This window comes from Ambystoma mexicanum, chromosome 6q (assembly GCF_040938575.1).
Source record: "Ambystoma mexicanum isolate Mex_15411 chromosome 6q, UKY_AmexF1_1, whole genome shotgun sequence".
Taxonomy (NCBI): domain Eukaryota; kingdom Metazoa; phylum Chordata; class Amphibia; order Caudata; family Ambystomatidae; genus Ambystoma; species Ambystoma mexicanum.
The window spans coordinates 1180463398-1180475519 of record NC_090937.1 but is presented as its reverse complement, the minus strand read 5'-3'; the positions used below and the strand labels follow the sequence as shown (position 1 = coordinate 1180475519).

General features: G+C 45.9%; 1 protein-coding gene across 5 annotated transcripts in view; it reads left to right on the top strand.

Moving 5' to 3' along the window:
* LOC138516572 (toll-like receptor 1) overlaps nt 1-12122 on the top strand; it is a 236469-nt gene that overhangs the window by 126491 nt on the left and 97856 nt on the right. For 2 of the 5 annotated variants that reach the window (XM_069631807.1, XM_069631806.1), the window contains one exon: nt 9746-9842. The exons of the other annotated variants lie outside the window; for them this stretch is intronic. The gene's annotated coding sequence lies outside the window, so the exon portion shown is untranslated. The remainder of the gene's footprint in view (nt 1-9745; nt 9843-12122) is intronic. 5 annotated transcript variants of the gene reach the window in all.

The window sequence follows — 12122 nt, the reverse complement described above, 5'->3', positions numbered from 1 at the left end:
TCCGGGTGCTGGGAGGGGGATTAACATGCAGGGATTATTCATGTGTTTTTCGATGTATGGAGGTGTTTCACTCCTTTCTGATGTCCTCGCACATTTATAAGATAGCCTTAGCGCTTATTATTTTTCTTTAAATCATAGCGGACATTGTTAAGGGATTCCCCTTAGTCTACTGGCATGAGGAAATGCTTGTGAGTTACTTAATAGACTTGGCATTGTGAGAAACCAGAGGGTGTCTGACCTGCTAGTCCCTGGGGATCTCTCTCTCTCAGTTGGCCATTGCACACCCATCGCCTTTGAACCCAGACCCTGGGGTGGACCAGTGCGGGAGGATCACCAGAGTGAGGGATCTTCAGGGAGTGGGGGTGAGGCAGCCGATGGTGAGAGACAGTATTCACTTTTCGTTCTCTTCTACCCTATCCTATTTTGTAGGATTTTCCGAAGTCCCAACTCCCCCGCCCCCTTTTTTCACAAACACTGGGCCGAGGAAGAGGGTGCCTGAGAGCAACCAGACTAACTCTCTAACATCATACTGGACATGTCTCATTAAACGGTTCAGGCAAAGTCAGGCACTTTACACTAAGTGCATACACATGATATCAGTTAGCTCTCCTCACATGAATAAAAGGCAGCAACTAAAGATACACTCTGAGCAAGGCAGAACAAAAGCATGATCAAAACCTCCAGGACAAGGGCACAACTACTGGAGCAGAGCAACGGACCAAAAGATGAGAGCAACCGGACGAAAACCCCAAGGGTTACCTACCGGAGGCCGTTGCCTGTTACAGACTGTGAAAGACATGTGGAGAAGGCCAGATTCCATAAATGAAGATTGCATTGTTTTCCAGAGACGCCAGCGACCCTCCTGGGTGAACGACAGAGTTGGGGAGGCAAGACCAACCCTGTGGTACTAACCTTGACCCATGAATTGAAAAATAGCAAAACAAGAAAGAAGCGCACACAGCCAGTGAGTTGGCATGCAACCTGAGAGACCGGTATGTTTTAAAGCGAATGAAGTAGCAACATTATATCACAAGTGAAGACTGCACGCATGTGGATGAAATGTGAAGAAAGCCAGACCTGTGAATGAACTTTGAAGTAAAAAGCAGCTGTGAGATCAGTGAAACTAAGTAACGGAGTGGTCCGGCAAAAGGAAGTAGCCCATTCGAAAGTCTCTGCAAAAGGTACATTGTTTTGAAGTTATAAAACAAACAGACAGCAAAATCAAATTAGGTGAAAGTAACCGTGAGCTTTGAGTCAAAGTGGTCCTGCGGTGGTCCGGTAAAAGTGACACTCACATTCAAAAGTCTTCGAAAGGGGTCCGAGCCTGATACCTTACCTATGGCAACTCTTGAGGTCCGTTCAGAGAGGAAGGATTTGACCCAGCGGGTGGCTTAATGGGAGAATTTGAAATTGTTGGATAGAGTATCGCATAATTTGTCAGGGTCGACCAAATCAAAAGCGGCAGATAGGTCTATTAAGTGTAGGATGCACATGTTCCCAGAATCTCTTATTGAATCCAATTGGATTTTAAAGTCTAGTAGCGCCAGTTCGGTGCTGTGACTAGGCCGGAAACTGGATTGTCTGGCACCTAGGAGTTGGTTTTGTTCAAAGTGGTTTTGTATTTGGGTGTAAGCAATTTTATCAATTATTTTCAATAAGAATGGAACTTTCGTTATAGGCTGGTAATTAGTGGGTACAGTGGGGTCCAATGATGTTTTTTTGAGAAGCGCGGTGACCCACGCTTCTTTGATGTTGGCTGGGACAGTATTGGTGAGAAATGAAGAGTTGATAAAGTCGGTAATGATAGGAGTTAAAGTTGGTGCGCATAGTTTGATTAGGTGGGCGGGGTCACAATCTCCTTTGCAAATGGAAGGTTTTAGCTTAGCTATGGTGTCTAGCACCTGGTCCTGGCTAACCTGTGAAAATGTGAATTGTGTTACTAAGTTATCCTGATCAGTGTTCAAGAGTGGGGGTGGGTGAAATTTTGCTCTCTAGTAGAGATCTCTTAGCTTTGATTTCGTCTTTGAGCATGGTTCTTTTTTAAGGCTAGAGCATTTTGTATGGGGGTGCACCAGTCTTTGCTTGCATTAGTAGAAGTGGTCACAGGGATGGGGATCTCCAATTCTTTGAGAATGATGAAAAGTTATTTGGAATTTGAGGTTGCATTAAAAATATGCGTGTTAAAGGCATTGGCTTTATGTGCTATAAAGGTAGATTTATAGAGTTTTTTTTGCTGCTAGCAAGGTGTTGGCTGAGTCGGCGGTGGGGGATTTTCTACGAATATGTTCTAGAGGTTTTTTATTACGCTGTAGTGCTACAAGTTCCTCATTGAACCAGAAATTAGACCGTTTGGTTGACCTTGGAGTTTTAGTTTTGAGCGGGCTAAGAAGTCAATGGTGGTTTTGAGGCAGTTATGGTAGGTATTGGCAAGGCTAGTGGGGGTTGGGTTGGTATAGGATTGGGCTGCTAAGGCCTCTACCAACACTGGGGCAAGGTTTTCAGCTGTGAGATCTCAGATGTTTCTTATTTCTATAGGGTTGAAATGAGTAGGGTGGGGAGTGAGTTTTTCTTGAGTATTGAGTTTAAAGCTGATCAGGTGGTAGTCCGACCAGTCGATTGGTATGTCAATGGTGATGTGGCTATTTAGTGTCAGTATCCAATCTAGTATTCTACCTTTTTGATGGGTGGGAGTAGTTACTAACTGTATAAAGTTCATGTTGTCAAAGCTGTGTGGAGGGCACTGGCATTGTGGTCTTGTGCATCATTGAAGCCTAGACTGAGGTCTCCTAGATTGGTGAATTTCGCGTTGGGTTTGATAAGTGGTGTGATAAGGAGGGGGATGTCAAATTCTCGTTGGTGGTTCTGGTTAGGTGCTCTATATATAATGAGCAGGTTGATGGTAGTTTTAGGGTCCATTGACATTTTGATGAGAAGCATTTCATATCCTTCCATGGTGTCTAGTGGGCAGGGCCTGAGTTGGAGATTGTTTTTTGCAATAATTTAACTCTGGCGATCAACCCTTATATTGTAGCCATTTTACACTGTCCAACACCCAGACCCAGGTCAATGACATGAAGGCAAGGTTCTATGCCACAGCCCAACTGCTGGTGTCATTGCAGCCATTTACTTACCCCATGTTAGGTTGGTAGCACCCCAGACCCTGACCACATCATCACCCACTGCTGTGCCCACTACCCAGGTTCCACCCACGACTCCATGGTCCTACGCAACAGCACACTGACGGTATACATGGAGAGGCACAGAGGACAACAGACTTGGCTAGTGGGTGAGTGCAATTTCCAGCAGGATGTACACATGCATGCACATGCTGACAAATGCCCCGATACTGTGTGAGACCATCCCCAGGCATGACGCAAGTGACTAATGTGTGTACTCCACCCCATGCAGGTGACCCTGGATATCCGCAGCTGGCGTGGCTAATGAACCCTGTGCGTGACCCACATACACTGCACTAGACTGCCTACAACAATGCCCAAAGCCGGACCCGTGTGTGCATTGAGCATACATTCAGACTCATCAAGCACCAATTCCGGTGCCTAGCTCGTAATGGTGGTGCACTAATGTATGCCCCTGGCAAAGTTGGGAAGATCATGCTAGTGTGCACAATGCCACATAACATCTGCCTGAGGAATGTGCCACTACCCCCAGATGCGGACATGCCACACCCAGAGGAAGACACAGATGAACACCATGAGGCAGGAGCCAGTGCAACCACTCCCAGGGATGACGTGAGGCATGGGAGACTGGCCCAGCAGGCACTAATAGACAATGGGCCTCATTACAACTGTGGCAGTAGCCGCGCCGTTAAAAACGGAGTTGCATTTTTTCCGGCACCGGTGAATGGGCAAGAACCGGGTCATGCCGAGTTAGGTGGACCCGGTACTTTCCCGTTTTTGGGTGCCGGATTCAAGGGCCTCCTCATCCCCATTCTGACCCATAGGGCTGAATGGGGATGGGGACGTTGGATGCACCGGCACAACTCTGCATGTGCCGGTGCATCTGATGTGCTCTGCTTGCGGGTGCCGTTACACCCGCCAGGAAAAACCTGGTGGGTGAAACGGGTTCCCGCGAGTAGTGCTCATAATATGGCGGTCCGGGAAGTACGGTACCGGCATGCTTACCGGTACCGTACTTCCCAGACCGCCATGCTCGGAATGAGGGCCAATTTCTTTTAGTACAGTACACTGGCTCAAGCCCACCGGCGGTGTCCACAGCTGTGGGTGTGGGTGCGGCTGGCATTGGCTTGCTCCTGATGGGCTGAGGGTGTTGTGGGCCTGGACCTGCTGTGATGCGATGTGTCCTGGTGTGACATCCATCTTTGTGTGACCTGTCTACCCCTTTACAGGGTGTTGGGGGTTCTGGTAGTGTCTGAGTGCCGGGACATCAAACTCACAGATGGTCCTGTCGCCTTTTCATCCTCAGATGCATTGCATTGTGTGTGTGCATGTAGCAGACATGGCTGATCGTATGCCAGATTGCTGTCCTGTACTGGGCAGATGTTTTGCGTTGCCTGGCCCCATGAGTTCATCATGGTATGCAACCACCTCGTCAGCAAGCACCACCAGCTCCCCCTCCCTGAATTTTGATTTGCGGATAGGATCTTGGGCAGCCTTGCCCCAGACCCTCTCCTGGGACATACTGTGTTGTTTGCAGGTCTGAATGGCTACAGGGAGATGTGATATTTAGTGTATTGTGATTTACAAAATGGCCACTGCTGTGCTACCCGTTCTGGTGGCGACCCGATTCCCACCGACGCTAATCGCTCCGGCGCAAATAGGGTTACCGCCAAAGCCAGATGTGCATGCTGGTGATGTTGTGATGCAATGCTCATTTGCACCACGGGTCATGGCGGTAACGCTATTTCCGCTCTGTGGAAATAGCACCCATTTACCGGCCAATTCCAGATGAGACCGTTTGCCCCAGTGCCCTTGGAAAATGCAATTTGTATGTTCACGTAATCATTTGCTGCTGAGTTTAAGCAGTTATGAAAGTGAAGTATAATACTCAACTCCATGTTTCTAATAACATTGTGTCTTTTCTGTACTATACAGTTAGGGAAATGATTATTGCAACTCACGCTCATAATATTATCTTTGACGTACATGACGTATTGAACACCTGTGATAAAGTAATTTCTTCTAAATGCAATATCTGCAGTCAAATGTGAAGAAGGGTTCCTTTGACCGGTTTACCTTATAAAGCCCTTACATGCTTTATGTTGCGTAATTTGTGACTGTCTCAATGGTCATTGCAACAGACTTCCTCAACATTATGAAATGTGCACTAGTAATCATTTATTTGGTCATGCGGGTGATCTGGCCCCTATTTATAAAGCAACTTTGGCTGAGAGCCTAAATTTGTGACTAGTTACAGAAAAATGTTGGATCAGTTGCTTAATTAAGTACTGAATAGGGTGTCATGTGGGAAGATTAACAGGGAAAACACTTGGCTTCCTCTTTCAAAGCAAAAGAAGTCAAGGCATGGAATTGCTGATGCAGACCAGGGGACTCAATAGAGGTGCTAGAAAGGTTTGATTGTGTGAACTTAACATGAACTTCATTGGGAGCACAACTGCGGATCCAAGTCTGGGGCCAGTCCCTCCCCAACCTGTAACGTCTGGCTGTAACCATATCCTCTCTAACCTTGTTCTTCCAAGTGTAACCTTAAAGGGGAGGTACTGTTTTTGTATTTTATATGGTAAAGTACATTCATGTCAGCAGTTTCGCTATGTTTATTTTCTCAAATGCAGTGTAGTTTCAGTTATTTTTCACTGTGTAGTTTTCATTTTAACTGTTTTGAAGAGGAGCATTTTGTGTTCATGCTTGTAGTGATGTCACTTTATGAACATCAACAAAACACCCATCTCTCTGTTTAGTATACAGATGGCGTGCAAATTGTTCGAGAGAACCAGACTGCGTGTTTTAAATATCTAACTTTTAAGAATGTCTGAGTTACACTGAATAAGTACAATGGTTGGTTGATAGCTTTTATTATACTAACTGAAAATATTATGCCGAGATGTAATATAGTTATGAACCCTGCAATGTCTGCTGACAGGGCCGGTAAACACCTGCCAGCGTCAGAGCCAGGTAGTATTTGCAACTCCTCAGGGCTGTTACTGGCCCTGTCAACTCTCCTTTGTGGGGTTATTGCTATTAGAACCGTGGGGGCTCTCCCCAGGGTGCTAATAGTTTTATATAATTGTCTTTTTGAATTCCCAATCTCCTTTTGAAAAAACCCAAGATGGTTGCTGTCATTGTATATAGAAAAGGGATTTGCCCCGTTTCTATATCCATGGCAGAGGCTGAGACAAACAGGAGGACAGGAACATGTAAGTGGGTTTTTCAGAGTGTGAACCTGGTGAGAGGGAAGATGAGGATGAGTGGGCATCCAAAATAATAGATGACAAACATCTGAGGAAAGGCGCTCGGGTGGCCACGAGAATTCAGGCAGTTACTGTGGGATTCAGCCTGCGTTTCTGGCCACCATTTTGGTCAGCACCTCACCACCATGTACTAACACTGCAAGAGCTTTCAAAGATACATAGATCTTCTTCATCAAATATTAAAAAGCAAAGTGAGACTTTAGCGTCCAAGGCTGGCATGCAAGGAATGCAATTTTGTGATCATTTTATATAACAGCTATAATTCTACAGAACAGAACTGTTAATTTGCAGACAAAGCAGTTGGAAATATTGCACTGCTTAAAAGGTGTGTGAAGGTCCAAACCCCCAGCTTAGAAAAACTATAATGACGTAGAATGATGTTATTGAGGGAAGATGTCCGGGTGCTGGGAGGGGGATTAACATGCAGGGATTATTCATGTGTTTTTTGATGTATAGAGGTGTTTCTCTCCTTTCTGATGTCCTCGCACATTTATAAGATAGCCTTAGCGCTTATTATTTTTCTTTAAATCATAGCGGACATTGTTAAGGGATTCCCCTTAGTCTACTGGCTTGAGGAAATGCTTGTGAGTTACTTAATAGACTTGGCATTGTGAGAAATCAGAGGGTGTCTGGCCTGCTAGTCCCCGGGGATCTCTCTCTCTCAGTTGGCCATTGCACACCCATCGCCTTTGAACCCAGACCCTGGGGTGGACCAGTGCGGGAGGATCACCAGAGTGAGGGATCTTCAGGGAGTGGGGGTGAGGCAGCCGATGGTGAGAGACAGTATTCACTTTTCGTTCTGTTCTACCCTATCCTATTTTGTAGGATTTTCCGAAGTCCCAACTCCCCCGCCCCCTTTTTTCACAAACACTGGGCCGAGGAAGAGGGTGCCTGAGAGCAACCAGACTAACTCTCTAACATCATACTGGACATGTCTCATTAAACGGTTCAGGCAAAGTCAGGCACTTTACACTAAGTGCATACACATGATATCAGTTAGCTCTCCTCACATGAATAAAAGGCAGCAACTAAAGATACACTCTCAGCAAGGCAGAACAAAAGCATTATCAAAACCTCCAGGACAAGGGCACAACTACTGGAGCAGAGCAACGGACCAAAAGATGAGAGCAACCGGACGAAAACCCCAAGGGTTACCTACCGGAGGCCGTTGCCTGTTACAGACTGTGAAAGACATGTGGAGAAGGCCGGATTCCATAAATGAAGATTGCATTGTTTTCCAGAGACGCCAGCGACCCTCCTGGGTGAACGACAGAGTTGGGGAGGCAAGACCAACCCTGTGGTACTAACCTTGACCGATGAATTGAAAAATAGCAAAACAAGAAAGAAGCGCACACAGCCAGTGAGTTGGCATGCAACCTGAGAGACCGGTGTGTTTTAAAGCGAATGAAGTAGCAACATTATATCACAAGTGAACACTGCATGCATGTGGATGAAATGTGAAGAAAGGCAGACCTGTGAATGAACTTTGAAGTAAAAAGCAGCTGTGAGATCAGTGAAACTAAGTAACGGAGTGGTCCGGCAAAAGGAAGTAGCCCATTCGAAAGTCTCTGCAAAAGGTACATTGTTTTGAAGTTATAAAACAAACAGACAGTAAAAGCAAATTAGGTGAAAGTAACCGTGAGCTTTGAGTCAAAGTGGTCCTGCGGTGGTCCGGTAAAAGTGACACTCACATTCGAAAGTCTTCGAAAGGGGTCCGAGCCTGATTGAGGGAGACCCGAAGTACAGTGAACTTGGGGAAGGGAGTCCCCCTTGCAAGTTTGTGTTGAACTGTTACGTGAGAGGTCTGAGTCCAGCAGAGGGGGACCTTCATGAACTGTGTGCTGTAAGGTCATAGCGCGGCAGAGGGGGACCTTTGTGAACTTTACATTGGAAATACAATTTTGGAAATTCAATAAAAAGGCTTTAACGTGGAAGGCCAGGCGGGCCTCAATCCACAGTTTGGAACTGCTTATAGTGTTAGAAACCGAGTCAGAGTGTGTCATCCTGCCTACAGGAAAAGCCTTACTCCATGAGCTGTAACGTGAGGAGGAGAGCTGGTTCAACTACCTTTATTCTTTTGAACACTGATTTTTCCTTTTGCATACATTTCTCCTTTTACACTTTTTGTATAAGAGATAGGGTAGGCATTAGGTTTTGTTAGCATAGGCCATTTTGATTTGACTGATGCCACTAGGACTGTTTTGTTTATCGTTTGATGGTCGAGACTACTCCCATCTTAGTTATAGGGCAGATTAGGAGTTTCTCCAACCCCAACATTTTCAATAAAAGTTTTACAAATTGTATCCATTGTGTCAGTGTCATACTTGTGATACCATGCCTTCCCTACAGCATGAATCACCCAGAATATGCTGAGTTTAGAATTTCCAGCATGCCCAGGATTACTTTTTATTTTTATTTATTTATTTAATTTGATATAGCACCGAAACCCGGAGGTATCACAGCACTTGTACATAGTAGGTGGTTACAGACAAAACAGAAGTGAGCATAATATGTAGCATGTTATACATATTTGCTAAAGAGCCTGGTTTTAAAAAAAATGTTGAAGACAAGGAAAGAAGGTTCATTTTGGATATGGTCTGGAGGAGTATTTCACAAGGTGGGGGCAGTAACAGAGAAGCTAGTGGCCCTTACTTAAGGTTGAATCTGGGTGTAAGCAATGCAGGGCTGGCTGAGGAGTGGAGGGAACTGGTTTTGCTGATATGCGTAGGTAAGGTAGGGGGGGCATTCTTGTGCCGACATTGCTGGGCAATGGCTAGCATTTTTAATTCAATATGAGTTTTTATAGGAAGCCAGTGCACTTCCCTTCTTCTTGCTGAAATGTGGGGCGAGAGATTTAAGCCCAGGGCTGCTCTGGGGGCCTTGTTTTGCAGGAGTTGCAATTTTGCAAGGTGTTTGGCAGAGGTCCCAAAGAATAACACATTGCAGTTTTGTGGGGTGATGCATTTCCTACTCAAGGAGATGAGTTTAGTTGTGTAGGCGGTAGAAGAAGCTAGCACGTTGATATGGCGGGACATGTTTAACTGAGCATCAAGATAAACCGCCAGTGCCTCCATGTGCTTGGAGACCTGGATAGTGTTTCCTAAATGCCTCTACTGAGAAGGACATAACTTGATGTTGTAAGAATCACTCATGCCCAGGAGTAGATTACCATGTGATGTGCTGGAATCGTGGAAAGTGAGGAGAGACATTTTCTATAAAAATCTATTTCCCTTTATCGTATCGCTAACCTTTATCTTATACTTCGATATGAATTTCTTTTGGCTGACTCACAGACTGGTATGCACCCTCTTAAGGACTGGTTTCATTCTCCCCTCCTAGGAACTGGTGGGTATCAGTCAACAAGATGGGGCGAACTTCCCTCTAGAGCCTGTCTGCTGTTGCTACCTCTGAAGAAGGTCTAGGACATTAACTCCAGGTAGGCAACACTTACAGTGCTCTCGTAATAATCCAAAATGGGGGCAAAGGAAAGCATCCATTCCATTCTCCTTTCTGTTATCATCAATTCTCCTTTCTCGCCTTCTTCCAATCATCAGTAAGTGAGTGAGCATGTGTCTACCCCAGATTCTATGGTTGTGAACCTTTATAGAACAGAAACTACACCCCTTAAAGGTGTGCATCATTCTCTAATCCTTGATCAATATATCTGATCGGACTGTGTTCCAAAAGTGACTTCACACTAAACCAACCCCTCTGTAGTTACTGGGCATATTAATCAGGAGAGCAGTATGATTGGAGTAACTTCCAAACCCATTTTCCCTATCAATTCATGTGATGTTGTCTTAGATGTGTTGGCATTAAACACTTGTAACTTTCTAGAACACCATATTCCACACATGTGATTATGTTACTAATCGGTTCATCCGATTGCTCTCACTCTGGAGAATTAAATGATGGTAGTCTGATCTCAGCATGATATGGGATGTGTGTGGCAGACATTTTTGTCTTTTTCACTCTGATACATTTACCCACAAATGCAATTTCCAGCTTAGAATAACGAGCTCTCCAGCATGAATGCTAGGCACTGGCATGTGCCATTTCTGGACCATACTATCCACATGTGTCTAATATGCATAGTTAACATAATTAAAAAAATTCTTTTGTATTTAGCGGATAGGGTTTTCAAGCTGAACATTTTTGGAAAATAAAGTCTCTATGACCTCCCGTTCAGAATTTAGAAGCAAACATGTGATTTCCATTGCAGTTTGAATGGTGCATTTTTCAAAATTATTTCTCTTATTATGTTATATTGAATGTCAATTTAGAGAGGCAAGGCTCCACCCTACTGATGAGGTCCATACTGTAACGCTCACCTGACTCCCACGGAGGCGCTGGCCTGGTTCGCGCTGCTGTGACCTCTTCTAAAGTGATGTGCAGGGTTCGGAAGACGGACTGGACCGGGCACCCAAATCTGGCTAGTCTGGCTCGCAGAAGTATCCTTCTGTAGGCGAAAATAGGGGATTAACTGTCTGCGGGGTAATGCAATCGGCCTCCCACTTTCCCTTCTCACCCTCCTCGAAACCCTTCTGTGATTCCTCGTAGCGTCTCACCTTATGGTCTGGATGGACGAGCTCTCCATCCTGCTTCTGATGCAGGGGCGCGTTGGTATCCAGTTACTTCACTGGATATTCGGATTGGTGAGAACCAAACTTGCTTGGCTTCCAGGTAAGTTTTTTGATAAGAGGTTCCCCTTGTGTCCATGCATTAATGTACTAATGCTAGTGCCTTTTTCCCCATAGGGGCCGGGGTACGGAATGCTGGGGAACAGGCACCAACCAGAGATGAGAGGTGAAATCCTTGTAGAAATCAGGTGAGTCTTTAATGAGCGTTTTTCGGTAATGTCTTTTCATTCGCTCATTAACGCTGATGTCTCTTTTTCCCCTTAGGGGCCGGGGTCCGGAAATGCCAGGATGCGGCGCGGACCCGAAATGAAGAGGGAATGAATCAACAGGTAAGTCTTAACATGGAGATTTAGCTTTCCTTATTCCCTTCTCTCTCTCACCTTTTGTTCTGGTCTTTTTCTCCCTAGGCGCTGGGGCGTGACTGCGAATCGGGATGATCGCTGCTGAACATGGAGGCGCCCTGTAAAGGTGAGTGGAATGCGGCGCTGCAGCGATCGACGCGATAAGCTTTTAAATAAAAGTCTTCCTTTTCAGGATTGTCGGCGAGATGTGTCCGGGATGCAGATTTAGCAGGTATGGACTTTTCCTTCTGCTGTTCTCTTCTTCTCTTCCTTTGCAGGTGATCCAGGATGCTGGCAGGCGTGGCAGAAGTCAGGATGCAGGAGCAGACACGGTGAGCGTCCAGCTGCTAGATGCAGAACAACGCGAAGCACGTGTGGCTGTTCGGGTGGGGTTTAAATAGCCTTGGAAGAAGTTCCAGGTATGTATCCTTCCTCCAATCAGGTATGTATCCTTCCCCGACCACGCCCGGATGGTAAATTAGTCCCACAGGTAAAGTAGTTCCTTTCAGGCCTCAAGGAGGCCGGGATCCTGCAGCATGGTCTGCATCAGGTAAGTGCACCCAAGCACTCCCATAATGAGCCTGGCGCCTATGGCGAACAGGACTGATGTCTTTTATGAGCCTGGCGCCAAAGGCGCCAGGACACTGTCCAAAGGGCCCCTATATGGGGTTGCTGGGTCCTTCCTTGGGGACTGGATGTCCGCTTTCGGGGACGCAGGGCTTGAACCGGCTCCCC